Source organism: Suncus etruscus, chromosome 16 (genome assembly GCF_024139225.1).
Source record: "Suncus etruscus isolate mSunEtr1 chromosome 16, mSunEtr1.pri.cur, whole genome shotgun sequence".
NCBI lineage: Eukaryota > Metazoa > Chordata > Mammalia > Eulipotyphla > Soricidae > Suncus > Suncus etruscus.
The window spans coordinates 49743776-49770322 of NC_064863.1; the positions used below are offsets into that span (position 1 = coordinate 49743776).

General features: G+C 31.0%; 1 non-coding gene across 1 annotated transcript; it reads left to right on the top strand.

Annotated features, from left to right (window-relative positions):
- The first annotated feature begins 24232 nt into the window (after window positions 1-24232).
- Window positions 24233-24343, top strand: LOC126033182 (U6 spliceosomal RNA). Its single transcript, XR_007504323.1, has one exon. It is a non-coding gene; the product is annotated as a U6 spliceosomal RNA (small nuclear RNA).
- Window positions 24344-26547: the final 2204 nt, after the last annotated feature.

The window sequence follows — 26547 nt, forward strand, 5'->3', positions numbered from 1 at the left end:
GTAACATTGTAATTTATTTATTATCTCCAAATAAATTTAAATAAAGAAAATTAGGAATTTGTAATGAGTAATACAGAGAAAAAGGCTAAACACAAATTTAGAAGAAAGCAAGTGTGCTCTGATATTGTTAATATTTTTAATTGTAACATTTAAACTAACATAAAATATATTTATATATGAAGTGACGTAATATTAAATTGTTGATCTCCAGCTTCATATCATCAGTGATTTAATACATGGAAAGAGAAGGTACATTTGACATTTACACATCAAAGAAAATTTTTGATTTATCACATGTGTGAATTTGCAATAAAGGGCCCTAAAATGTATTTTCTTCAGTCATTTAGTTGATGAAATCACCCTATTCTAACCTTACCAATAACTGACATATTTTTATGCTTATGGATAAACAGAAAAACTTTAACAGAATTCTAAGAATGGAATTAAGTAATTTAAGCTCTGATTAATTTAAATTTAGGTAATTAAAAATTGACAGCGATGTGGGAATATTCACTCATGAAACTCAACTAAGAATATTAGCTATGTAAGTCGCAATAACTTCATATTTATTTAATCAAATAAAATTAGAGCCATAGAGATACAACTGCAGGTCAATTTTTGCTTTTCACATATCCAATCTATCAAGCTAGGGTTTAATTTCTGCATCCAATATTATTGCCCTAGCCTACCAGTAGTTATTCTTAAGTATAGTCGGTGAATGCATTGAGCACTTCCCTTTATATACCCTTCTACCCAAAATTAAATTTAAAAATGAACAAATGTTATATTTATAACACCCAAGTTATTTTACATATAGGTGATCAGAAGTTTATGATTTCAAGATCGATATACTAAAAATATCACTATTATAAAAAATTTATGCAAACAAGATGCATCTTTATTCAAATATGAAATCTTTTCCTTTCAAAGTGGAATCAATAGAATGTAATATTTTTAATATTTTGTATTCTTACAGATATCCTATTTTTGTTATGTTATTAAATACTTTTATATAGCGGATAAGAAAAATGTTCAACATATGCTCTCCATTTTGGCCAATTTGTTATTATTTACTCATGTTGAGATAACTATCCTTATCTAATTTGTTGGGTAAGTAAAAATTTAATCATATTTAGCTTTCAATATTTTATTTTTACTCTGAACATATAACCAAAAATATAAACTCAAACTGTTCAGCTTAAATTCTGCATGAATGAGACATACTCTATACCTCCCTTGTCCAGTATGCAATATCCACTAATTTAGTATATTTAATTTTAGACCTATTCATCAATTTACTCCATTATCTTCCAATTTATAAATAACTTAATTGACACAGTTTTTCTCATTTTTATTAATTTTATTTGTAATTATAAGGACCACCAGAATAACTATTTATATCTCCATTCTGTGAACAATAATTGATAGTTTCATATAGTAATATTTCAAAAGTAAATTCAGTCAGAATGTATATTTTTATCCCTGCAATCTTAGTATTGCCCCTGCTAAGTTTTCCTTAAGATTTTCTTTTGATAATTATATCTTCTTAACAGATTAATTTAAGAAAGCAAAAATGTGAAGGACATAATGGTATTTGTGTTCTCTCTAGATGAAACATTACTGCTATTTAATGATTTTGACTGTCACAATCAGCAAACAACACTGAGTAATCATAGCTAAAAACCCACAAAATTGTGATTCACACATATGTCCTGTTTAAAAAGCAATACAAAGAATTTTGGAGGGAATAATATAGTGACTTTCATACTGATTAGAAAAGATTCTAAATGTTGTATAAGTCTATTAATCATGAAGTTATAGTAGCAGGATCTGTCAATTGGGCAGAATGGACTATTTGAATTTTAAAAAGTCGATTTAAAATGCAATAAAAACCAGAAAAATCAATAATAATACATTTATATTAAACAGTCATCTCAGTACTGCAATAGCAATCAGTCATATTTACCAAGGCCACATATGTAATAATCTTCCTGATCCCTATATAATTACTAGCTTTGCCTCTTGAATTATCAACAGCTCTCAAGGCTTATTGCCTTATACTTACTTAATAAGCATCTGCAATCAATAATCTTGCTACAGAGTAAGAGGCAACCAGCCAGTCAGGCTCAGGGTGTAAATGCTACAGAGTAATCATTACATCAGTGTGAATGACAAGAAGGTAGCTGTGATAATAGGAGAGACATTCACTAAAGAGGTAATTGAGAAAAATCGGTTTACTGAAATATGTGAGCCTTACCATTGCTGGTTGTGTCTCAGCTATGTGAAATACTCGCACTTGAAAAAAAAAATCTTCAAATACTTCCCAGAGGTGCTTTAACAATGATCATCATCTCCAGCAGCTGTCTTCTGTATCTCGCTCTCAGCATACACATCCTGTTTCTCTGAAATGCTTTTTGCTGACTCGAAAATCAAGGAGTTATTTTCTTTTTTTCACATGGAATATAATGGAAAGCAAGAATTTAAATGCAAATTTGAGTATTAGTGACACTTTGATGACAGGAATTGAAGACCAAATTGTAGTTGTCAAAAATGTTTGAAAACCCCTTATTTCAATTCACATGAGTGATAAAATTGAAATTCCCAATAGAGAATGTGTTGTATGGATAGCAACATCAGTGTTTGCTTTATTCAGTCTATTGAAGTATAAAGATTTCCATACTTATGCCAGAGGAACAACTGCAAACATTACCACCAGACAATATTTATTTAATATTACTCTTTTAAATATTAATTATATTCATTATTATAATCATACTGATCAGCTATCTATAATTTAGAAGACTTTAAAATATGTGAATAAACATCTTTCTGTCAGAGTTTATAATAACTGATAACCTGAAAAGTAATCATTAAGTAAATAAAGCCTAGGACTACTTATTTATACTATTATTTAGAATACTAAAATTTTAGAATCATTGAATTATAACTTCAATAAATCTTATTATATTTCAACACTGAGAATTCTTTTAGCTAGCATAAGATTAGAAAGTGTCCCAGATGTAGGATGGGAATCTTTGAGAGTTTTTTACCTAGTATAATGAATGGTACAGACTCTTATCATTCTATACTAAACTACTTTTCCTTGTTCAAAAATATAAATAGATATCTTGGAGTAAGGAAGAGAAGACCATTGTCTGGATTGCATTCGGACCTCCACAACACTGCTACAGATGCTTCTTTTTTAGTTTTAAAATGTGATTTATTCTAAAGGAAAAAAAATACTTTTACTCATTTTGATATTTGATTTTTGCATATCATTTTATATATACATTTTTATTTTTATATAATTGTCAAGAAATTGTTCATGGTTGAGTTTAAGTCATACAATTTACATCACCCTTGACTAGTGCACATTTTCCACTACTAAAGTCCTCAGTTTCCCTCCCATTCTTCCTCTGTCTGCTTGTTGGTAGACATTTTCTTTCTCTTCCCTTTAAAATAAAATGTATTTTCCTATTGAAGCTTTCACAAAGAAAATGCTGATAGAGTTATTGCCTTTTCCTGTATCTGAATTTAAGTGTGAGATAAGTGTTGCCGATTATCATCAACAAAATTAAAGCTAAGAATAAAATAAGTCAAATTTTTATTTTTTTCAAGTTATTATTTTCATAAAGCAACATAATTGTTATGAAGTTTATTTAAATAATTGATATTTCTAGAAGCTTCGAGAAGCTGTACATAATTTTTATGTTATTTACTAATGCTGCATATTTACGGAAATTTGAGAAAAAATAGGACTACATTTACATGGGTGAAATCTATTGTGGAAAATGGTACAGGTATATGAAATTTGTAGAAGTAACTAGGAAAACAAAAAATATTCTAGGCCTATGTGACTTTTTAAAAGATAACTACTTTTGATTTAGAAAAACTATAAATCTAGTAAAGAAAGATTTTATAACTTTCATAAATTTTAATAATTATTTTATATTTCCTTTTTATAGTCCATATTTTCAATTAAATAGTTTAATAATATCTTAAAGTAGAACAGCTGACCTCTGAATTTATCAAATTAGCTTTGTTTTCTTTTTATTTTTTTGTATTAGCAAAAGTCAGTGTAGAACTAGACTGCTAATACGTCAAGAAAATATTGTTTGGGGCCAGAGTGGTGGCGCAAGTGGTAAGGTGTCTGCCTTGCCCATTCTAGTCTAGGACAAATTGCAGGGTCCCATATGGTCTCCCAAGCCAGGAGCGATTTCTGAGTAACCCCTGAGCGTCATTGAGTGTGGCCCAAAAAACAAAAAAGAAACAAAAAAAGAAGAAAATACTGTAGTTTAATCTTAACAATTTCATTGTTTAAATTAAATTTAATATTAATTTAAATTATAATCTGTTTATGTGCACAGAACTAAACCATGTCATTTATTCAAGCAATATCACAGGCATATTTTTGAAAGTCTATAACATTGTTGTGATATAAAACTTTAATTTTATAATAAAATGGGGGAAAAAGGCTTATGTAACAGCAATTAAAATGTTTGTATTGGGGTCACACCCAGTGGTGCTCCTGCTTTTGGTTTCAGGAATAACTACTAGCCTGCTATGGGGATCATATAGAGTGGCAGGGTTATATCCAGTTAGCCATGTGCTAGGCAAGAATCTTGCTTGTACAATGCCTCTGGCCCAGAATAATTAAGACTGGAGAAGCATTTTCAGTTGGTTATACATGTCTCTGTGGTTTATTATATTAGTAACAAATTATAATACTTTTTCTGAGCTAGTTATAAAACGATCGAGCTAAATGTTAATTGTGTATAATTCATTCCTTCAAAGTGAAAGTAAACTTATGTTCCATGGAGAATGATGCATGCAAAAGATTTTGTATTAGACAGGTGTAAAAATAATTATGACATTGAAACATGATACCTTATACTGACACAGAAGTTTCCAGAAGTAAAAAGATCACATGATGTCAGGGATTTTATCAGCAATGATTTTGAAATAATGTATAATATCCAATGCTTTTTATATAATTAGTAGTTATATTCTTCTTGATTAAGCAGTTGATATAGTATGTTACATAAGTTAAAAGCATTAAATTGTAATGGATCATACTTCAACAGCATTAAAATAGCACCAACAGAATTTTACCTATGACTAAGGTTTTAGATGCACTAATGTTACAGTATATTGAGAATGAGAATGAGATATGTATAATTGAATATTTATTAAGCCAAAGGGCACTAGCATAAAATTGTATGTAAATATAAATAATGTACTTCTGGATTCTCAAAGTCTCTGAATTATTTAAAAATTGCATAACATAGTATGTAGTATGTCTTACATATAGAGAACATGCAATAAGTATTTTATAACAGAATAAAAATCTAACCTAAGTTATAGTTAATAACTTTCTTAATTTTTTCTATGTAATAAAATAAGGATGTTACTTATATTAGAGCAATATCATCACTTTCTTTCATCATCAGGGGGACCTATAAACTCCTGATAAAGAAATATTGCAAATTAACATTCAATATTTAATATGACTATAAAGAATTTTCCATATAATGCATCAAAATCTCAGATGTATTTTTATTACCTTTTATATGTTTTAAAACTGTCCATCTTTTTAAATATAAGCATTATTTTTAATGCATGACTGTTACTAATATAAAGTTATTCATAAATTTATATTTTCAAGTAGGACAACTTGTAAGGCACTTGATAGCTTCTAGCCATCCAGTCCATTCACCTCTGTGTTCAGAGTCACAGTTTGGATGGTTCCTGGTTTGTAATTGGTTACACAGGCTTTTTGTCCACATACTAGCATGTGTTCTACCTTTTGGGCTCTTTTAACCAAGGTTTATGTATTTGAATGAGCTTAGAAAATCATTTATCAAAAAAATTAAAACTTTCTATACATTTATATTTCAGACACTGAAAATAAAAGTAAAATGTAAATAAACACAAAATTTTGGTAACATATATGTTTTTTTTACCTGAAATATACACAATATAAAATGCACAAAACATTGGAACAATACCTTTATACTAAAGGTAAAACTCTTGCCTTACATGTGGTAAACACTAGATTAAATTCATAGCACCAAATAGGACAGCCATAAACAGCACCAGAAGCAAACTTCAAATATAGAATCAGTAAAAATCCTTAAGTATTGCCAGGCTGCCATAGTTATTCAAAATAATAAAGTAAATAATAGCATTATAATTATATATTCAATTTATTTAATGAAGGATATTTATTAAAGAAAACAATTGGAATAGAATGCTAACTGTTGTTGGGAGAAAATTGATATAGGAAAATCAATACTTCTTTCTAACATTGGAGTAATTTTGTAATTTAATGTTCTTCAAATTAGTATAAAATATAATGTTAACTAATTTAAATGAAAATAATGTCTTGCATCTTTTTCCTGCTGATATATTTAGAGAATTAACATAATTAAAATGGCAATATATTAGAAGTAATGTATAGATTTCATGATATCCCTATAAGGATACCATAATATTTTTCAAAGAAATAGGTCAAACACTTCTGGAATTTTAATGAATATATAACCCTCCTCAAATATCTAAAACAATCATTGGGAAAAAGAAGATAAGATGCATCTCTTTCCCTAACTTAAAACTGTACTATAAACAGTAGTCAATAAGATGGTATGGTATTATGACAAAACAGACCCTGAGGTTAATGAAATAGATTTGAGGATTCGAAGATTGACCCTAAGGAGTATGATCAATTTATCTTTGTTAAAGGGACAAGAAAAATCAAGTGGAGAACAAAAACATCTTCAACGAGTTTTGTTAGGAAAATTGTTGAGCTTTATAAAGAAAATGCACTCAGACAACTAATGTATGCACAAATGTCAAAACCAAATTTACTATATACCTTGATATCATACCTGAAACTAAATATAAGGTACAATTGCAAACTGGCCCAACTGCAAACATGTTTGTAATTTTGAAGAATAAAGTATTATTTAAAAATAATAATAATTAAAAAAAATTAAAACTCCTTGATATCATACTTAAAGAAAAACATAAGGCACATGGGAAAATATAAGCAGAAGTCTAATTGACATTTAATGACCCTTGACCAAACTAGTGGAAGCAAAGAGAAACAAATAGGACTTCATTAAATTAAGAATCTTTTGCACCTTAAAAGAAATGCTGACTAGAGCACAAATACTCACTGTGGAAATGGAGAAAGTATTCAACCAATAATCATCTGATATGGGATTAGTATATGAGATATATAATTCTTAATATAAAAACATTAACCCATCCTATAATAAAAACAGTAGAAGAAATGAAGAAAAATGTCCTCAAAGAAGAAATATAGATAGCCAAAAGACACATGAAAAAATGCTTCATACCATTTATTATCAGGGATATGCAAAGCAATACTACAATGAGTATCATCACACATGAGACAGGCTGTCACACAGCAATGGGCACAGTAATAAGAAGGTGTAGATATGAGGATAAAGGTTCAATAAATATAAACTTGGTTAAACATTCATTACTAGTACGATTGTCAATTGATCTAACCATTTTGGAAGCAATATGGGTATTCCTCAAAAAAGTAGAAATTGATCCAGTATGATCAATTCCAAATGATCCGGTAATACCTCTCCTAGGGAAATTCTTAATGATTCCAAAAGCACAATGCAGAAAAGATCTCTGAGTTCCTATGTTCATTGCAGCACTATTCACTAAAGCCAAAATCTGGAAACAACCTAAATGCACAATAACAAATGAGTAGCTAAACAAACTGTGGTGTACATATACAATGGAATACTATGCAGCTTTTAGAAAAAAATGAAGTCATAAAATTTGCTTATACATGGGTGGATATGGAGAGCATTAGGCTGAGTGAAATGAGTCATAGGGTCAGCTATAGACATAGAAATATTGCACTTAGGTGTGGGGTATTAAAATAGTATGCTAATAATATCCAAAAACAATAGAAACAATGGACCAGGAGGAAGCTTGCCATAAACAGTAAGGGAAGAGTTAGGGCAAAAAAGAAATTCTAGGATAATGCTATTTGGAAACAATTCATCTGCAAAAGAGGTGCATGCTGAAAGGAGTTAAAGTAATATGCATGACACATCTTCAGTAACTTCAGTAATAATATTGCAGTGTCTATTAGGAAAAATATACAAAACAAAGAGAGAAAAAAAGAGAGATGGAAAGTGGGGGCATTGGCATTGGAAATATGTACCAGTGAAGAAAGTTGTACATTATATGACTGAAACTTAATCATGAACAACATTGTAATGATTCAATTAAATAATTTAATTACAATTATAAAATTAATGTCACTTTCATGCATGTTATGACTTTTTTTATTTTCTGGGTCACTCCCGGCTGTGCTCAGGGGTTACTGCTGACTGTGTGCTCAGAAATCACTCCTAGCAGCCTTGGGGGACCATATGATATGCCAGAATTCGAACTACTGACCATCCTGCATCAGCTGCATACAAGGCAAATGTCTCCAGCCCCCTTCTTCAAACTACATATCTACTACTTTTGCTTTGGGTTTATGCTCTAACTTAATAAATTAAAATGCCATGTATATTTACTCAGCTATTTGGAACTGACATTTTGTACTGTGAACAAATTTATCTCATCTTCATACTATTTATGACTAAATTATTAATCGCAAAAATTTTGAATTGAAAAACTACAACTTATGAATTTGCATTTCATTTATTTACTTTCTCTAAAACATTTTCATCTAGTTTTGTAAGGCTCTTTAGTGCACATAAATATTTACAAAATTTTATTTTGGAATACTTATAAGATCCACATTTTCTAGGTTGCAGACTTCTTTATAAAAAATGCTACCTTTGTTTGTATTTTTCTATAGTAATATATTCTTTCTCTAGATGCTTCTGAAGGTTTTATTAATCATTTTTATTCATAAGGTAAGGTTTTGTTATGGCTTGCCATTGTTTTACTTCTATTTTTCCTATACATATTTCAACTTAAAATATTGCAGTTTAACCTAGATATTCATAAATTTATATAAAATCTGAAGATCATTTGCTAAATTTTAAGTGTTGTTTTTTAATTTCAGTAATCATTTTGTAAAACTCAAAGTCATCACTCAAAATTTCTACTTACTATTTTGCAATATTCTCTGCCTTTAAAAACATTACTGGTTTTTCAGAAAATATTTTGTATTATCATTACTTATTATATATTCAAATATTTACCAATCTATGAAGAACATACACTCACAGAAATACCTAAAATATATGTAGATAAATTCCATAAATTAGAAAAAAAAATTTTGGTTTGTGGACCACCACAGATATGCCTGGGAGTCCTGCTCTCAGCTTAGTTTTTATTTTGTTGTTATTTTGTTTGTTGTTGTTGTTGCTGTTGTTTTGGTTTTTGGATCACACCGGGCAGTGCTCAGGGGCTACTCTTGGCTCTACGCTCAGAAATTGCCTCTTGCAGATTCAGGGGATCATATGGGATGCCGGGTTTCGAACCACCATCGTCCTTCTGCATGCAAGGCAAATGCCCTACCGCTGGCCACTCAGCTTACTTTTTGGGAAATTGGGGATAATTCCAGGACATGAAAGGCATAGCCTGAAAAAAGAAAGTGCATGAGTGAAGTATCACGTGAGGTGTACCAGAGCAACCTTATCTGAAAGGCTTAAGTATCTTCAGGTGCAACCTTACACTTCAGGGGTTAAGTATATCTATTTGCCTTGCACCAGACCAACCCTTTTCCAAACTCAAACACTTCGTATGGTTTCCAAGCACCACCAGAAATGCTTCTTGCACACAGATCAAGGGGTAGTCCCTCAGTACCACGGAGTGTATAAAGAGAGGGAGACAGGCAGACAGAAAGACAGGCAGGCAGTAAACAAAGAGATAGAAAAGAGAGTTAGGGAAGCAGAATATTCCATATATAAAATATTTCAATAAAGAGTTACCCACATTGAATATTTGCTTCCTTTTTTTTTTTAGGTAGATGTTGATAGCATCTATTAATCTCTTCAAGAGATAGTTTTGCTTTTCAGCTGATTGGTTTATTTGCTGGCAAGATGGTTAGTTGGTTATTATTGAGCATGTTGAAACTTTAAGCACAAAGATCTAAAACCCAAGCAATTAAGTTAGACAATATTAATACTTATGCAATAAGGAATATAATAGGTTTCAGAGGGTCAGGAGAGTAATGAAAGGCTCTGTCACTTGTGAGACATTATCATCTACCATGAAGGAGCCTGACATTAAAAAAAATGCTACATGAATTTAAATGCTACAGAATAGATTTAATAAAGAATATAAATAATTAAACATGACATTTAAAAATGCTATAAAAGTTCATTAAGTGATATAAAGTATTTAAATAAATGGGAAAATAATCAAATTTGGGGAAATAAAGACTAGATAGGCAAGAATGGCTAGTTTCTAGGTTTAGCATATTTTATTGTAGATTCTACAACATTTTATCTGATAATTTACATAACATTCTAAAATTTGTTGAAAATGATGAAACAATTAAAAAATTCTTTGCAGAGAATTTTGATATGAGCAAAAAATAAAACAATTTTCATAAATACTAACGTGTTTTATTATTGTTCTAATTATCTAATTATATCTAAGCATATCTAATTATTCCATATTAATTTGTACGTTTATTTACTTGACTTATCAATTATTGTCTATGAAACATTTTTAAGATTGCTTTAATTTAAGATAGTGCTATTTTAATATATTTAGACAAATATTTTCTATAGTATAAATCTCAAGTATAACCTTGAATTGGAAAAAAATAAGAGTTCTTTAATTTTTAAATATTTGATGACACTTCATTTCTTATGCAACATCAAATAAAACTTGCCCATAAACAGAATGCCAATCTTTTCAAAGTTTATTTATGTTGCATTTGAAAATATGAATTTTTAGCAAGTACACAGACAAATATTTTATTATGATAACATAACAATACAAAAAGGATACAATAAACTAGATGCCTATCAGTATTAAATATAATTTTATTAATAAAATTATCCAAGTTCCCTCCATAAGATATTTATTAAAAACATATTTCTTTATCTTTATTTCTTGTTTATAGCACAATGTTCAGAATAAATCTTATATTTTCAGATATTTCCAATCTGAGGTAGATGATGCTAATAAATATAAACTATTTAAAAATCATATCTCTTTTCAGTCAGGAATAAACCCTGAGCACAACCACATTCAAAAACCAAGTAAAAATCATAGTTCTATACTTTCTTCTTATAATTATGGCTTATTTTATTTTAAAAATTGATCAAAAGGAGATGTCAAAGATGCAAAGTGCCAGCCTTGTAAGTTCTTCAGTTGTATCTACTGGACTACATCATACAATGAGAATGGTCCTGTTTGCTTCGATATCTCTGTTCTCTGGGTTCCTGGTTTTTCTAGCTCTCTCAAGATCCACAAAAGATCTGTAACTCATTGCAGGCAGTTATGTGTAGGCATATCAAACATGTTTAGTGTGAGCAAGTGATATTTTCTGATCCTGCAAAGAGGTTGTTCAAATTCATTGCAAGCTTCCTACACTCACTGCTCAATATCTCTAGATACTTCATCAGAGAAAGTCTTGAATCTATCATTTTATGCATCAGTGCTCTGTTACTTAACTTGTGTTAAGAGAAGACTTTTATGAAATTTCTAGATCATACTTCTTTCCAAACAACTAATGGAAATAAACTTTTTATGCACATTCTTCTGGAAACTTTAGTTTAGAAACCAATGAATACTCATTGACTTGTTAGAAGAGATTTGTCTTATTACAGTGTTTCTAGAATTAAAATTATATCTATGTTTGAATTGCTTATAAATATGGTTTGTGGAAACTAATTTCAAATAATAAAAAATTAAAAATCCATCTATGAAGGCCCATTGAAATAAGAAATAATAATATATACTTAAGTTATAGAAAATCAGATAAGAATTTGTCTTATCAAATATAAACCAATTGCTTTATAAACTATACACTGCTGGCACCGGAGTTGTAGCAAGAGCTATGAGGCATCTGCCTTGCGAGCTCTAGTCTAGGACGGACCACAGTGCCATTCTCCAGCATCCCATATGATCCCCAAGCCAGGAGCAATTTCTGAGCACATAGCCAGGCAGTAACCCCTGAGTGTCACCGGGCATGGACGAAAAAACAAAATAAAACAAAATATACATAAATACTACTTATTGCTATTCATCTCTTCCATTAATTCAGTCTTTATTAAGTATGATAATAAATATACAAGTATTACAACTTTTAATATTTTAGCATGTACCAAGTTATATAACTATGAAAATATTAAAAATGCATAGTAATCAGCTAAAACCAAGCATTCTAGAGCTGAAGCAAATCATGCTGTAGATTGGAATAGAAAAATACCTTCATAAAATAGTTTTTATGTGATATAAGAGAATAATTTACCTAAAATTATAAAGACAACATTTAATCATTTATTTTGAATAGTTAATCAAATGAATAGTATTTTTTTTTCATTTAAGTAACCAGGATCATTTATTACATCTTCTTTTGTTTAATGCATAATTATACTAGTTGTCCTTTCTTTTTATTTCATTAAATATTTATTACAAGGATGTCAGTATTCACAATTCTAAATATGTTAATAAAATATATAAGAACTACAGGATTTATAGCTTTGATAACTACATAATTTATAGATATCTAATAATAAAAATTTAGGCTATTTAATAATAAAATATAGTAAAGAGCTTTATTGCTAGCTTTTCAAGAATTTGTCTAAGGCTAGAGAGCTAGTATAGAGTACGAAACTTGTCTTGGACATAGCTCTTCCATGTATAATAGACAATGTATATAGTTTCCTTAGTACAGAACAAAGCCCTAACCACAGCTGAGTGTGGTACAATAAATACAAATAGAAACCCAAGATAATAAAAAGTATATATATATATATATAGCTTAAATTAAAAGTAGTTTATGTATATAAAACTATAAGCTGTGTAGTTTAAGGTTGTATTGTTCTTTTTATCCTATAATTAAAGATGTCATAGATGAGGGCAACACAACATATATGTCAATTTTAGCAAATTAATTATCTGATAAAACAGTCAATATATCATAAATTATGTGTGGCAGATTGTCACATTTCAGTTTGTCCTGCAAGGGCATTAGGAAAGTATAAAACTGAAGCGTTAGCTTGTCCTGGTAGCAAGCTAGCAAGCATTGTCAGTCTAAACAAATGTTTTCTTGATCTTTTTTAAATACCAAAATCTCTAGTTACAAAGGCCTGATCTTTTTTTTTTTTTTTTTTTTTTTGGTTTTTGGGCCACACCCTGTAATGCTCAGGGGTTACTCCTGGCTATGAGCTCAGAAATCGCCCCTGGCTTGGGGAGACCATATGGGACGCCGGGGGATCGAACCGCGGTCCGTCCTACACTAGCGCTTGTAAGGCAGACACCTTACCTCTAGCGCCACCTTCCCGGCCCCAAAGGCCTGATCTTATTGTCCAGACTGAGCTGAAAGTTTCCAGACACCACAAAATGACCTAGGGGAGAGTGAAAGAACAGGTACAGAGCCTGGAGTTATGCCCATGACAGTATCTCTTAGGCCAAGAGAATTCCCTTTCTAATCTCCCCAATATTTACTGTGTCTATGCAAAAAAAAAAAAGGCACAAATTAATTTTTTAGTTGTTATTATTGTTGTTGTTTTTTTGTTTTGTTTTATGTTTTTTTGCTCTGTTTTGTTTTTATTCAAGATCGTGATTATTGTTGGGTTGTTGTCTTTACTGCTGTGGTGCTTTTTTGGTTTTTTGTTTAAATTTTTTTTGTATTGTTATGTTTTTCTTCCTTTTCCCCTTTCTTCTCTTAAATCAATATTTTTAGCCTCTAGAAGGACTCCTCCTGTTTTTTGCTCATTTATTTTTTGCTTGTTTGTTTTTTTGCTTGTTTTTTTTTTTTTGCTCCCCCCTTTTTTTCTTTTCTTTTAAACAGAACCACTTAACTTGAATCATCTTATTCCACCTCACAAACTGAGGGGGAAATAATAGAGGGTACCATGACAAACGGTCGTATGAACATTGAATAAAAATAAAAAATTATCAGACTTAGGTACCAATCCAAAGCCAACAACAACAGAATCAATACCCAATCTACAGCAAGCTAGACACAGAGCGGACCAATTATACTAGCAGTCCGAGGGTCAAAGGAGCGGGGTATGGGATGCATGCTGAGAACAGAGGTAGAGGGAGGACAACATGGTGGTGGGAATGCCCCTGATTCAATGTTACTATATACGTAAAATATTACTGTGAATGATTTGTAATCCACTTTGGTCAAAATAAAATTATTTAAAAAAATAAAAATAAAAGAAATGAAGGACAGTTCTGAAAGACATATTATGATCAACTTTCCAGCACACTGTCCTCCAGATCACAATATTAAAAGGATAAATCAGTTGAGAGATGAGGCCATGGGTTTGTGTGACATTTGAACTTCTGAACAATGCAAGACTTCTGCACAATGCAAGAGACAAAACAACAAACTATTTTGTAAAAAAAATAAAATGAAGTATTTAGAAAAATAAAAACTCATGTTTTATTTAAATATAGATTTTATTTTATGCACAATAAAATTAATTTTTATGGAAAGAAAAAATGTATGTTTTTTATGTAAGAAAAGACCCATTGACTCATTTTTTATGTAAAAAAAAAAAGAGAGAGTGAAGTAAAATGCTGCCTCAGAAGCAGGTGGGGGAGTTAGGGAGGAGGAGAGAGGGCATCAAGAAAGTTAAGAGGAAATATGTTGATATTGGTGTCAGGAAATAAGCACTGGTGATGTTTTTGTACATTGTATGACTATAACTCAATCATAAACAACTTTATCTGTGGGGAATAAAACCTGTAGTATAACCACATTGTTTAAATAAAAATAAAATAGGAAAAATATTTTATTTAATTGGGTCACAGAGTAATATTTAAGTGATACTCCTGACTCTGCACTCAGAAAAACTCTTGGAAGATTCCAGGGACCATATATTTATATACAATTCAAGAGACTGAACCTGGGTTGAACTCAAGGAAGGCAAACCCACTATACTATCATTCTAGATATTCCTTGGTCTTTTAAGAACAATATCCACTATCATTTTTCATCTCATCATATATTCTATTTATTAAATAGAATAAATTATTATAAATAAAATAACAAAATATTTTATTTATTAAGAATCACATATTCTATTTATTAAAATGTATATGTACAAATGATAGCCTTCTAATTTGGAGCTATGTGCCTTGACAGGATTGTCCCTGCCAAACTGTCTTTATCACACACATCTCAAGTCTATGCCAGATTAAATTCTCCCTAGAAAAATTTTTTCCACTTAAACCTGTATCTTCTCTTGAAGGATGCTTCCTAAACTTGGACCTGTCTCTATTAGAAATTCTCCTCCTAAGCTAATATTTCCCCTTAACATTGATTAACCCAGCAAAATGCCCTTATCTTAGGGTCAGAATAAAGGAAAAGAGAAAAGAAACACAATAACTTAATTAATAATTAAATTCAAATGTCCATCTTTATGAAATTAATAAAATAAATGTCAGTTCAAGGCTGAATATAGACTTTTTAAACTTGTCAATTTTACTGACACATTAAAACATGTTGGCTCTAAGCTTTTCAAATCCAGCGAAGTTATTCTAATTGTGTATGTTGGTTGAACAACTTTTAGATCTGCATTAGCTAATTATTTCTTACTCTTAGATATGCTTTGCTGAACATTATCAGAATGTAAATTATTGTGTATTGACCTACAAATAACATAGATAAAAATCTTTAGGAATTATGGAAATAAAATTGTATGAAGAAAAGTAATTGAAATCACCTTGACCATCTTGAAAGTGCTTGGACATTTGGTTTTACAATTAGCTAATTAAATGTATTTTCATAATAGAGAAAGAAAGGATGAAGCCAAAATAATTATATTAACAAAGCTTGGAGAGTATTACTATATTAGATTAATTAAATTTCTGAATTTAGTCTTTCATTTATACAAAATTGAATATAAACAAAATACATGGCTATTTTCTATAATTAAAGACTATGTAAAGGTATGTAATTATTTATAGAATTTAAAAACTAGGTAAAGTCATGAAATCATTGACAGTCTAAAAGGAAATGTACATACAGTGTGGTGTATTTATTTTGATATTTTAGATAGTAAAATGTTCATTTATTGGGACTTATTCTCCCAAATCTTTTTCTCTCAAACTGTATGTGAGAAACAACCCTGAGACTACATTGAGGGTAGCTTTCAAACATCACTATCTATAATGAAGTACAAAGAAGAATAAAATAAGTAGGCACTCTAATGAGTACAATATATTTTAATATATTGTTATATATTATATTAAATATGACATATTTAACATATTAATATATTTTAATATTTATTCATAGATTATCATATTGTTATGGTTAATAATAACTTTCATTTATAGCAAACAAAAAATCACTGAAAGTTGTATATATAAAAATTGCTATACATTTTTGTACATATTTGTTTCCTAAGATGTTAGCAAACACTTTAAATAAGATAAAAATATGGAAGACATGATTAACTTTAAATTCAAAACTATAATTTACTTTGTTAAATTGCTACTTTAATGAACAAAATTTTTAAAACTACAAACATTTTAATTATTAAAATGTTAAGAATGAGACATTTTATTTTGGAAAATTCATGTTCTGTCAAACATTCACTCTTTTTATTTTACTCATTTAAAAATATTTGACAACGTGGGTCCAGAGAGATAACATGGCAGTAAGGCTTTTGCTCTTCACACAGTGGAACAGAATGGACAGTGGTTCAAATCCTGGCATCTCATATGATCCCAAGACTGCCAGGGGCAATTTCTGAGCGTAAAGTCAGGCATAACCCCTGAGTGCCACTGGTTGTGATCCAAAAACAAAAAAAATCAAAAATATTTGACAACTTATGAAAATCTAAAGTGAAATTACTTATATCATCAACTGACACAATTTTTGAGAATGCATAATTTTCTTATTTATATTATAGCCACTCAGTTTTTATTTAAATTGTACTCTCCAATACTTATGTAAGATTTTTAGTTAAGTCCATCAATAAAAATGTATATAAAATTTTATTATTTAGTTATAATTTAGTTATATAACTATGCATGAATAAAACTGACTATGATTTTTTGTTATAGTTTCCTTATTCACAGTGTTAAATAGTATTGATATGTTAAACTGTGTGTACATATATATGCATGCATATTTGAATATAGTTCTGTATGCATACATACAAAAGAAATAAAAATACAAATTTATATGATTAAAATTATGTTTTTTTTTCAAATTTCATTTTTTATATTCTCATACATTGTTAGAAAAAATTGGATATATTTTGCAAATGTTTTATACAATGATCTTCGAGTCTGATAATGTCAATAGAGATTCAATTATTCAAAATATGCACCACTCTGGTTTAAGATACTGATAATGAGGCATACTACTCATGTGTATAGAAGCATGGCGTTTTTGGGGAAATAAATTTGACTACTTTTATTTGCTTTAAACTAAAATTGAAGCCAAACATTAAGAGTGGGGGTGTTCACTGATGCATTTGCATTCTATGCCTTTTACCATCTTACAAAAATGATACTTTAGCATTAAAAAAGGAAGACAATATTGGCCTTCTAAAAAACAGTGATTTTTATACATTATATATAGATTGATACCATTATGTATGTTTTAAAGTTTTCAAATGTGATATAGTATAATTAGTGAAAAAATATTCGTAAAACATCTATGCTTTGTAAAAAGAGAAGAAAGATATTTTTATGCTTGAGCATTTACTTTACAAATATTGTGAAGTAAATACTTTGCAAATCTGGATATTGAAATCACTATCTAGAACTGTATGATCCACAAAACACCTTCAAAGTCACACACTTCCTTTACTAAGTTTGAATTAAACAAATTTCTCTATAAATTCAAATTGGTTATAAAATAAGCATAAAACAAGTTGTGATGTAGATAACTGGCAGATTATCTTTTAAAACTGTGCTTAAATAAAAAGTTAATGGCTTAAATAAAATCTTAAAAATAAATAAATATAGTTTTAAATTATGTACATAATAAAATGCAATTATAATATTACAATTTTTTCTTTTATGATTTTTGGTGACACCCAGCAGCAGTCAGGGGTTACTTCTGGCTCTATGCTCAAAAATCGCTCTTGGCAGGCTTGGGGCCCATATGGGATGCCAGGAAATGAACCCAGGTCTGTCCTGAATCTGCTGCATGCAAGGCAAACATGCTACCAACAGTGCTATCTCTTCGGCCCCAATGTTACTCTGTTTTCTATAGAAATGGCAATCACCTCCTATCTTTTACTCTAAAACTTATTTTTACAAGTTAAAATCAATTTATTAACTAACTAATGCAAAATTATTGACTTCAACACCTTGTGTAATATCATTATATAGATTGCAGTTGCTCTCTAGATAATTCTTAAAATTCTAAATCCAGATAACCTGGATATTTCTCATAAATGTTCCTTAAGCTATAATTTGTTACTGTAAATGATATTCAAACTACTTTCTGTATTGGGGTTTTCACAAAGTTATTTTTTGCTGTTGAATTTCCAACAGCAAAAAAAAAAAAAAGGACAAAATAACTCATTTATGTTTAATACAGTCATCCTCATAGAGAAACTCCAATTTATATGTTAATGTTTACCTGGTCACCCAATATTCATAAAAAATTATATGAAAGAATGGTTATCTAGCAACAAGTCCTTACTAAACCTTCTGGCAATGACTTTATAACTACATTGAAGAATAATAACTTTCATAACGTTGCTTATCACTGTGCAATTTTGTAATCACTGTGCTTAAATGAGGCAATTATATACATATTCATATATAAATATATAATTCAGTTTTACTTGTAACATAAACTAAACAATCCAAGGTAGAATTTAATTGCTATATGACCAGAAACCTGACAATAAAAATATGTACTTTCTGGGGCTGGTGAGGTGGCGCTAGAGGTAAGGTGTCTGCCTTGCAAGTGCTAGCCAAGGAAGGACAGCAGTTCGATCCCATATGGTTCCCCCAAGCCAGGGGCGATTTCTGAGCGCTTAGCCAGGAGTAACCCTGAGAATCAAACGGGTGTGCCCCCCCCAAAAAATGTGTACTTTCTAAGAAAATGTACACTGAATGTACACAATTTTCTAAGAAAATTACTAGATGAAATATTTAATGAACAAGAATTCCTCTTCAGTGGTTTGCCTGTCATTACTTTACTTTCGAAAGTCTTGTTTCTGTGTTTACACTGCATTATTTCCATTAAGTGGCCATACACACATTAAATTTTATACTTAAACATATCTAGACGAATATGTTAAGATATCTTACTTGCAATATAGCGAATACAAAAATTATATTTAAAACATGATGTCAAAGTATACACACATATATAACATATATAATATATACACATTTATATTATATATATAATAATATATATACATATATACATATGGTGGTACTTAGGACTTGTTTTGGACTTCGTGTTCAGGGATTACTCCTGGTGTTGCTCTATACAGTACCAGGGAGTAAACCAGAGTTGATCATAAGGAAAGCAAATACCTTAAATTCAATACTATCTCTGGCCGTCAAAGAGAACGTATTGGTGCACAGTGTACAACAGATGCTCATTGCATGCCTTATATACAACAAGAATGAAAGTATAATAATTTAAATGTAATGATTAAATAAATATAACCACAATTTATATACATTATTTGGCTTTCCTTAAGATATATGTACATTGATTTTATCCACAAAAGCATTCACATAGGTCAGTTTATGATACTTTAAATTATTACAAGAAATATGAATGTTTAATATTATCCAAATATGCATATCTAAAAATAATTGTATCATATAATGCAAGCTTATGATTGTATTCATTTTTTCATATTATAAAAATAGATTTTTTTTGTTTGTTTTGGGGCCACACCCGGCAGTGCTCGGGGGTTACTCCTGGCTGGCAGCTCAGAAATAGCTCCTGGCAGGCACGGGGGACCATATGGGACACCAGGGTTCGAACCAACCACCTTTGGTCCTGGATCGGCTGCTTGCAAGGCAAACGCTGCTGTGCTCTCTCTCCGGGCCCTACATTTATTATTTTAATTTAATCACCATGTCTACAAAATTTTTCTACTGTAGTTTCAATCACAGACTCTACACCACCATTCATCAGTACGATTTTCCCAGCACCAATGTCTCCCAATTTCCCTCCTCCACACAAACCCCTGCCTGCGTCTCAGACAGGCATTCTCACACTCTCCTTATCATTTAATGGTAGTTGTCATTTTGGTCAGTCCTCTAACTGCACTCGCTACTCTTTGTGGCAAGCTTTATGTCATGAACTGGTTCTGTGACATGAGATGATATCTTATTTTTTTGATTTGCATCTCCCTGATGATTAATGATATGGAGAATTTTTTTATGTGCCTTTTGACCAAGAGTATTTCTTCTTTGAGGAAATGCCTGTTCATTTCTTCTACCCATTTTTTGTGGGGTTAATATTGCTTGTTTGTTAAGTTCTGTCGGCCCTTTGTATATCTTGGATATTAATCCCTTATCAGATGAGTTTTGGGTGAATAGTTTCTTCTGTTCTGAGGATGGCTTTTGTAATTTAGTTACTTTTTCTTTAAGTTTCAGTAGCTTCTAATTTAATGTAATTCTCTTTGTTTATCTCTGTTTCAACTTGTTTGGGCAATGGTGTCTTCTTAAGATGTCTTTAGTGTCGATGTCATAGAGCGTTTTTTCCTATATTTTTTTCAATGTACCTTAGAGTTTCAAGTCTAATTTCAATGTCGTTAACCTATTTTGATTTTACTTTTGTGCATGGTGTTAGAGGTCTGAGTTTGCCTTTATTTTTTTGCATGTGGCTGCATAGTTATACCAACACCATTTCTTGAAAAGAATTCCCTTGTTCCATTTTGTTACCCTTTATAAATATTATTTGATTGTATGTCTGAGGTCATTCTCTGAATATTCAAGTATATTCCATTGATCTGAGGGTCTGTCTTTATTCCAATACCATGTTGCTTTAATGACTTCTTTTTAGTACAATTTTAAGTTGGGGAAAGTGATGTCTCCCATCTTCTTTTACTTAAAGCTTGCTTTATTTGTGGGTTCTTATTGTTACAAATAGATTTTAGAAATGTTTGATCTACTTCTTGAAGAATGTCAAGCCTATTTTTGGAGGTTTGTAGAGTACTGCTATTTTATTTATTTTGATCCTCCCATTCCACAAGTAGTTTACTTACCTCCATTTCCTAGTGTCCTCTTTTATCTATTTACCTTTTTAGGCCTAGTACCTTTACTACTAAAACTTTTCCTTATCTAAAGTTTAGACTAAGGTATTTTTTATCTGCCTCAATTTGTTTTATAGACCTAATACTAAAATAAACTAAACATTATATAAATACATATCTTAGAGAAAATAATTTTGTAAGTTTTTACAAGTTTCCATTTAACATTGTAAAATGTTCTTATTACCACCACAAAAAGGATCGAGAAAATATTTATTTCAGAGTTAATGCTAAGGAGAACACAGGGGACAATGCAAGCTAATACAGTGAAATTTTTGTTTAGATACTTTTTCTGCACCCCTGCACCTTAACTATCACAGGTAACTTCTAGTTTATATAAGCAGCATATTTCTAGTAAAGAAAACTCATATTATAAACTCACTTTATAGCACAGGATAACAACATTTACTGCACTCAAGTGCTAACAAGCCACTCGATCTTTTCATTATTGTGTGAGGGCATATTGCAGACATATTAACTTTTTTTTTGGCCACACCCAATGATGTTCTCAGAGATTACACCTGGCTATGTGCTCAGAAATTGCTCCTGGCTTGGGGGACCATACGGGATGCCGGGGAATCAAACTGTGGTCTGTCCTACGCTAATGAGTGCAAGGCAGACACCTTACACCCTGCGCCACTGCCCAGGCCCTCTATATTAACATTTTGACTGAATTAGAAGATGCAACTTTTGAACTCAAAGAATTACCTCTGAGACAGAATCTATTATAACTATGATATTATTATATCTATTAAATTTATTATAACTATGATATAGGAACTATTTTGCTGAGTAAAATCAGTCAGAGAAGAGAGTCAGATGCAGAATAGTCTCACTCATATATGGGATTAAAAAAACATAAAAGAAACCCAGAGACAATAAAGATGATGTTTAAAAGGACCAGTCATGATATGAAGCTTACAACAAAGATGGTGAGTGTAGTTAGAGAAATAACTACAACCACCAACTATCATAACAATGTTAGTAAGACAGACAGTGGGTGGGGAGGAGGAAGATGCAGGGCATTGGTGGTGGGAAGTTTGCACAGGTGACAGTATCTACTTTTTATGATTAAAACCTAACTACAAACATGTTTGTAAGTATGTTTTTTAAATAAGGATATTAAATAAATATTATGAAGTTGTGGAAGGGATATGAGTTCTTTGGAACATCGTGATGGGAGGAGTCAGGAAAACTGATGAGAATTTGATATTGGAATGTTGTATACATAGAACTAACATTAACAATATAAAACCAGAGTACCTCAATAAATTGTGGGGAAATGCTGTATTATATTGTCTTTGTTTTAATGCTGATTTTTGAGCCACATCCAATTGTGCTTAATTTTTATTTTTAGCTCTGTTCTCAGAGGTCACTCCTTGTGACCTTGTGAATCACATATGATACCTGGAATTAAACTCCATTGAATTAATGCAAAGTAGTTTACCTTAACATTATCTTTCTGAGCCTTGTGGTTTTATTTAATTGTAAAAAAAAATTGCATACAAAATTCTTTTCCTTTTTTCTTTTTTTTTTTCGTGTGTGTGTGTGTGTGTGTGTGTGTGTGTGTGTGTGTGTGTAATACTCCCTTGAGTACTCAGGAGTAACTCTTGGCTCCTTGCTGAGAAATCATTCTGGTAGGCTCTGAGGACAATATGGAATTCCACAGAGCAATTCGGATTCATTCCAGGTTGGCCACATTCAAGATCAACACACTACCACTGTACTATGGCTCCAGCCCCCAGAAACTATTGTTCTGCCTCTAAATGATATTATTTTAAATAACTTACAACATGAACTAAAGTTATACAAACACATTCAAGAACTGCTGCTATGCCCATGGCCCTGCCACAGCGCATTTCCACTAATCTCTACAGAGATTCTAACTGCCCAAAACTCCATGTAATATCTGCTTGGTGGCTGATATCTCGGGGGACCTTTGGAACCAGAGCAGCCCCAACCCTCCCTCTGTATTTATAATAATCCCAGCAGCCATACCCAGAAATCATTGCTGCTACCACATGAGTTTTTCCCACCCCACCCCCAACTCCACAAAGCCTTTAAGTTCTAGTTGCAGCAGCTGCATAATTTTACCTCCAAATTGTAATACTGACTTCTAATTATGAATACATCAAATTAGATGTGAAATGATTATAGAAGCCACATAAGCCTAATGGACAAACCCAACAACACGTTTAACATGTAATAAGCAGCATAATAAACCATAAATTATTTAATGATCCCATAGTGAGATATGACAACTTTCACAGATTTTCTTTCAATTATTTTTTGACAATTTTATTGCTATTTAACTGTAACAAGCAATGTAAAGTAAATTACTTGTACCTTACAAGGGGCAGACTTGGAAGAGGTTGGGAAATTGGGTCATTAGTGAGAAAATCCCACTAATCACGAGATTGGTATTAGAATAGTTAATAATACAAATGACTGTAGTATTACTAAGCAACTATAAATTATGTTTACCATAAAAATCTTAATTTATTTTAAAATAAATAAAAGTTATTTCTCTGTTCGATGATTTCAGTCTTTATATTTAACCTTAACCTTCACCCTCTAGGACGACTTTATTCCTGTCTTCTTCATTCTTTTTTGTATCACACATGGAAAATTTTGGAATCTATGAATATAAATATCCAAATTTAATAAAAACATTAGTGATATTTAAATGGTTTTTCAGTATGATACAATATAATCAGTCAATTATACTTTGGATGGCATTTCATGTTTGGCTATTCTGGTGAATTAAATGGAGACAAAATAAAATACATAAAAGTAGAGCACTTCTTGAAATAATTATTAAAAGTCTGGTTAAGAATCACTTTAGCACAGAAGCAAAAATTGAAATGACACAGAGATAATTAGCATGGCCCCTGCACAAGGATGGCATTCAAATTTGTTAAGCATATTTCCATAATTTTAAAGAATGATGAAATCATGCAATTTACTTCAACATTTATGGAAATGGAAGATATCATGTTAATGAAGTAACCCTGAAGAAGCATAATTACAGGATGATATCACTTATATATCACATTTAGAATAAGTGCCTGGGGTAATCGGAGGGATATCACAGAAGGTATCACATTTGCCTTCCACACAGCTGACCCATATCAATCCCCAGCATCCAATATAGTATCCCTAAAACAGCAAGGAATAAACCCTTAGCACACAGCCAGGGTAACCTCTGAGCACTCCTGGGTTTGGCACATTTAAAAAAAATTGTATGAGGGAATGCAATGGTTTAAATGGAGGTTGCCTGAACACTCTGACCTCAGAGTATAGAGAAGAGAAGGAAACATAGAGTGAAAGACATAAGTGAAATAATGGGAGAGAAGGGTCATGGGATTTCATGCATACTGGTAATATTAAGAAAGGAACAGAACAAAATATTTAAACTATCAGGAGCCAACAACATTGAAATCATGAGACCTAAACTTTAACAGTCAAACATACAATGGTGCCTATTATAATGGCAAAGGAGAGGGCAAGGGGCATGATATGGATTCTGGGAACATTGGTGTAGAGAGGTTGACACAGGTAGTGGATGGATGCTGAAACACTATATTTCTAAACCTCAACTATAAATAACTTTGTAAATCACAGTGGCTTAAAAAAGTCTAAAAATCTTGGTCCAAGCCAGGAACATTATTTCTATTCTTAATTTCTTCAGCTATATTAATGTTCTCTTTGCTTATTAAGATGATATAAAGCTGTATTCATGAATACTTTCTAGTCTAAGTTGTCAGTAAAATCTGTGTTGCCTATAGTGTGAAATTTGAATTCATCAGTTAGACATTCCAAGTTTTCTTTTTATGTTTCTTATACTACATTCTTAATATTGTTCATTTACTTTAGTCCTGTACATTATATAAACTGTTCTCTCCCACAATATTTTTACACTGTTCCTCTTTTAAAATGTTCATAAGCCACTCTCATATATATAATAGGCTTATATTATATAAGACTTATTATATATTTAGTTCTCTGTACCACTATTTTTATTGAATCCTTCTAATCACTCTTGAAAATTTCAATAAAATTTCAATTTTAATTTCAATATATTTATATTTAAATTATATTATATATAATATATACCAGGTGTTTACTCTAATAGACTCTCAACTCCTACTCCCTCAGCTTGGGTGAAGCTGCCTAGTTCTGCAGGGTCCCTCCTTTCAGAGGCTCCATTCTGCCCTGTTAGAGTGGCAATCTCAAAAGGGTCCATCCAAGCCTGTTGGACTCTGTAGGGCCCCAGCTACAAAACAGATCCACGAACCCTCAATAGTCAAACCATATCACTACCCATGGATGAGAGGGTCATCTCAAAAAAGGAGAAGCTATAAAACATTCTAAAGATACTAAGAATTAAAAACTAAAAGAATGTTGAGGCTAAAACTATAACACAGCAGGTAGGGTGTTTGCACGCCGCCAAACAGGGTTTGATCCTTTGCATCCTATATGGTCACCTTGAGCTTGCCAGAGGTAACCTCTGATATTTGCAGAAACCGCTGAGCAATCCGGGTGTAGCCCCGAAAAAGAGAGAGAGAGAGAAGAAAGAAAGAAAAAAAGAAAGAAAGAAAGAAAGAAAGAAAGAAAGAAAGAAAGAAAGAAAGAAAGAAAGAAAGAAAGAAAGAAAGAAAGAAAGAAAGAAAGAAAGAAAGAAAGAAAGAAAGAAAGAAAGAAAGAAAGAAAGAAAGAAAAAGAAAGAAGAAAGAAAGAAAGAAAGAGAGAGAAAGAAGAAAGAAAGAAAGAAAGAAAGAAAGAAAGAAAGAAAGAAAGAAAGAAAGAAAGAAAGAAAGAAAGAAAGAAAGAAAGAAAGAAAGAAAGAAAGAAAGAAAGAAAGAAGGAAGGAGGAAGGAAGGAAGGAAGGAAGAAAGAAAGAAAGAAAGAAAGAAAGAAAGAAAGAAAGAAAGAAAGAAAGAAAGAAAGAAAGAAAGAAAGAAAGAAAGAAAGAAAGAAAGAAAGAAAGAAAGAAAGAAAGAAAGAAAGAAAGAAAGAAAAGAATACATAAGAACAATTAGAGTCCAAGGCTTTGCCTGTATCATTAATAAAATTCACTTTTTATTTTGTCTATAGAGAAATCCAGGCCAAGACAATTTGGAGAAGTTATAAAAAAAGTACA